We start from the raw sequence: 5,317 nt of genomic DNA on the forward strand, positions 1-5,317 counted from the left end.
TATATATATATATATATATATCTGTGTATGTGTCTTTGTGTTTGTGTTTGTCCTGTCACCACCACTTTACAATTGGTACTGGCATGTTTATATCCCTGTAACTTAGCAGTTCAGCAAAAGTGACTGATACAATAAGTACCAGGCTTTAAAAAAAAAGCACTGGGGTTGATCCACTTGAAGGTGGTGTTCTGGGATAGCTGCAGCTTAATGACTGAAACAAGTAAAAAAAAAAAAAAATGTAAATTAGATATGTAATTGATTATGCTGAAGCAATCAGTTTCAGCAAATAATTATGTTGAATGACTGTTCTACATATTGCAGATAGTTTCTGGTCTTGTACCAGTGTCACTAATCATTCCTCAAAACCAGTGAATACAAACCCTTTGGTGTGACATGCCAAGCATTAAAATTTCTTCTTATGATCTTGTTATTGGACTGTCACTTATGTGTATAGAGCCATTTTAGCTTATAAATGCTGATAAATAAGCTTTTTTTTTATGAAATGATATTGCAAGTTTTATTTTTACTGTTTATTAAGTATCACTTAAAATCCTGCAATATATTACTACTGACAAATTGGTTTGTTATCACTACACTACATTAACCATAGTAGGTAATCTACACTATCCTCACCCTCTACTTCCTCTTCATCCACTTTTTTCATCCTTATTATAATCACCACTAACTCAACAATGACAATGACAACTACAAGTATGACTTCGACAATTACAAATACAACAATGACAATGACCACCACTACTCTAACCACCACTACTCCCACCACCACTATCATATCAATTTTATGCTATTTGATATATATGATAACATACTTGTGTCTATTATCCATTGCTTGTTGTACCAAGTGTATAAAAGATGTGAAATTCATGTATTAGAATATGTAATATATTGTGCAAAAATCTTTCCAATTTCTTTTTTTCATGATTTTCCCAACATCAAGAGCAAGATATAGAAATAGTTATGCATGTTGTATTTTTGTTGATACCATTAGAACACTTTTATGTTGTAAGAAACATGAAAGAATTCCAAATTCTGTCTAAAGTTTTGTAATAATCTTGATGTAGGTCTCCCAGCAGAGGAAAATATATTAACCTCTTAGTAAATATACTAATTCATTTAACCTTAATTGAATATAGTAAATACTAAAATAGAAATTTACTCATTCATAAAACTACTTTGAAAGTATCATGATATCATGCAATTATTGCCTGCAGACATAGATGCTGAATATTTTCAAAATGAAAGTAAAGGCCAACTGACTGATTGGCAAACTTTCTCTCACTAAGACACTCCAACCTCTACCATCCCAACATCCTGTATCTTTCCTATGTCTAAATTTTTCTATTTCGACAGTAGTTCCTGTTTCTCTGAATTACCAAATTAACAAGCTGTCTACCTCCCAATTTCCTCATCTCTCTTTAAAACTCATTTTCCCTATTGTGTCTCAGCATCTAAATACTGCACTGAACAATTTGTCTCAACCTTTGTCTCAGAAACTGTACCCTTCGACCACATTTTAGTTTCACTGAAATTAAAGTTGGCCCTCGACCATCAGAACTTTAACCCATTTCTGGTCATATTTCTAAAAGAATACAGTGTTTATTTTTTAAATAATTACTAATATGAAAGCATTTAGTATAAAAATGTTCATCTTTGAAGCATAACAAAAAGTTCGTACATGGAAAGCAAAATATTTAAGTAGAAAGATTCAAATCTAGAAGTCTTATTTCATTGTACCAGATACAATTTTAGCAGTTTGGTATTGGAATAGTTAACAATCTGGGAAATCCTAAATTTATTCTGGGTATTAATGACTTCCCTAGAATTAGCACGTTAGAAAATCATTTGAGCGTGGTCATTGCCAGTACCGTTGGACTGGCTCCCGTGCAGGTGGCACATAAAAAAAACACCCTTTTGAGCATGGCCGTTGCCAGTACCGTGTGACTGGCCTTCATGCCGGTGACACGTAAAAGCACCCACTACACTCTCGGAATGGTTGGCGTTAGGAAGGGCATCCAGCTGTAGAAACTCTGCCAGATCAGATTGGAACCCGGTGCAGCCATCTGGCTTGCCAGTCCTCAGTCAAATCGTTCAACCCATGCTAGCATGGAAAGCAGACGTTAAACGATGATGATGATGTATAACTTTTTTTGAGATTAATGATGGCGATGAATTCCATCATTTTATTGGAATGAAGGTCACAAACAAATGTTTAATAAAACTGATAAAGCAGTTATTTTCAAAATTATGCCCAAGGGGTGGAGTTAAGCTCAATCTAATCTTGAACTGTGGGTCACTTTTACAGTTCTGATTACTTATCCCAGCAATTTGTTTCTATTCTGTGATTATTTTGTTATTATTAGGCTGTTTGGGCAGTTTGAATGTTAAATGACTATGGATCCGTTGCATTGTCAGTTATAAATTGCAAATGGTTGATTAGTTTTTATTCTTGTCTCTCCATCTATTCTCTCATCTATGCTCTTCTTTTACTCTTTTACTTGTTTCAGTCATTTGACCATGACCATACTGGAGCACCACCTTTAGCCGAGCAAATCAACCCCAGGACTTATTCTTTGTAAGCCCAGTACTTATTCTATCGTTTCTCTTTTCCCGGGCCGATAAGTTACGGGGGCGTAAACACACCAGCATCGGTTGTCAAGCGATGTTGGGGGGGTGGGGACAAACACAAACACACAAACACACATACATATATGCAACAGGCTTCTTTCAGTTTCTGTCAACCAAATCGACTCACAAAGATTTGGTTGGCCTGAGGCTATAGTAGAAGAAACTTGCCCAAGGTGCCACACAATAGGACTGAACCCAGAACCATGTGGTTCGTAAGCAAGCTACTTACCACACAGTCACTCCTGCACCTATATATATTCGTATATCTTCTGTCCTCTTATATGATAGTTCTTGCAATAGTGTCACCTTTTAGTGAAGATAGGTGTGCATGTGTCTAAGTTTAAAATATTAATAAGATGTGTGTATATTTGCATGTTGTGTTAGCAACAATATAATACAGTATTGCAGATAAATTCCTTTATCAGTCATCAGAAACCAACAAACCAGCTGGTTGGGGATTGAGGATCTACTGGATCATACTAGCCCATTGCCTGTTTGCTGACTGATAGTCAATTAAATCAATTCTAGTACTTCACCTTTATTTTTTTTATCTTATAGTCAAGAGAAAAGGCAGTCCTCATGAGCCTTTCACAAATCCTCCAAGACTTGTAAGAAAAAGGGAAAAGGTATCCTACAAACAGCAGACCTGGTTCAAAGGTTTGCAGCAGAATGGACTCTGTTAAAGTCATTCAGGGTACTAAATGGAGGAGCTAAACTAGGCAATGGAATAAGTCTACTAATCAATGTAGGATTTCCCAGATTATTAACCATTCCAATACCAAACTGCCAAAATTGTATCTGGTACAATGAAATAAGAGTTGTAGTTTTGAAGTCTTTTTATTCAAACCCTTTGTCTTCCATGTTAGAACTTTATATTATGCTTCAAGCACCAAGTTGTTTTACTGTCCCTTTATATTAGTTGATTATTTAAAGAATTAATAGTAAACCCTAAACACTCTATTCCTTCAGAAATAAGACCAGAAATATGCTAAAGATTTAGTGGTTGACAACCAGCTTTAATTTCTGTGAATGTAAAGTGTGGTTGAAGTGTACAGTTTCTGAGATGAAGGTTGAGGAAACTTGTTTAGTGCAGTATTTAGATGCTGAGATTAGTAGACTTTACTACATTGTGAAATTTGAACTCAGAATGCAAAAACAAGAGGAAATACTACAATGCACCAGATCCAAATTTTTTACAGTTCAGCCAATCTACCACCTTGGAATGGTATTTTGTTTGATCAACCTTGAAAGGATGAAATGTAATGCTAACCTTGGCAGGATTTGAAGTTAGTGAGTCACATATCATTTCATATACTATGAGTCATTCTATCTAATACTCTAACTGCTCAGCCAATTCATTGAGTGTAACTTCATTTCATTAACTCCAGAAGGATTGAAGCAATAGTTGACTTTAGTAGGATTTGAACTCAGGATGAAAAAGACTGATAGAAATAACATAAAGCATTTTATCTGCTGCTCAAACGACTTCATTAATACCCCACTATATTTGCATATAAAACATAATTGTATATAAGCCATATATAAATTCATACTGCATCACCACAAACAAATGGTTCATTGTAATTGTGTCTTTTATTGAATATTTGCAAAGAAAAATATCTATTTCAGGGTAAAATTTCTTAAAACTGATATTTCTATTCAAATCTATTCCTTACTATACATTCAGCAGTTAATCGCAGAAACACAAATTTAGACTGTTGGTTGCTGCAAGCTATATATGGATTAAAATTTAGATAACTAGCTGATAATAATGAGCTTATATATTATTCTTAATTCTAGCTTTTGGGTTTAAGATTTCTGTAAAGAAAGGACATATATTTATACCTCTTTGTATAGAAGGCACTAGGAAAGAGAGGGAGAGAGAGGGGGAAGGGAGAAAGGGAGAGAAAGGGAAAACCAGATGAAATCAGAGAAAATCAGAGAACTAAAATGATAGAGAGAAATATTTTAATATTACTTCTAAATATAAACTCTACTCAAAATCTTACATTATTTGAAATAATGGCTGCTGAGTACCTGATGAATAAATTTAGGACAATGTGTTCTGAAGTTACAACAATATGAAATATAATTTAAGGCCAGCTTAGTTTAAGTTGTTTTATTTTAACATGGTGTGTTTAAAAGCTTCATTTCTGTATTAATTATTTACAGTGGTATAATATTGAAATTTGCTAAGTGTAAATACATACATAAATATCTACATACATTCCTGCAAGCATTCCTGCAGATATGTGTGTATGAATACATATTCCATCTATCTATCTATCTATCTGTCTGTCTGTCTGTCTGTCTGTCTGTCTATTTATCTATCTCTCTATCTATCTATATCTACACACACACACACACACACACACGTGCGCTAACACACACGTGCGCGCACACACACACACACACACACACACACATATATATATATATATGTACACACATATGTATGTATGTATGTATATGTGTGTGTGTATGCAGAAATGGGTGTGTGGTAAGTAGCTTGCATACAAATCACAGGGTTCTGGGTTCAGTCCCCACTGCATGGCACCTTGGGCAAGTGTCTTCTGCTATAGCTTCAGGCTGACCAAACTCTTGTAAGTGGATTTGGTAGAGAGAAACTGAAAGAAGCCTGTCTTATATATATGTATATACATATATATAT

The sequence above is a fragment of the Octopus bimaculoides genome, chromosome 4 (genome assembly GCF_001194135.2).
Source record: "Octopus bimaculoides isolate UCB-OBI-ISO-001 chromosome 4, ASM119413v2, whole genome shotgun sequence".
Classification (NCBI taxonomy): Eukaryota; Metazoa; Mollusca; class Cephalopoda; order Octopoda; family Octopodidae; genus Octopus; species Octopus bimaculoides.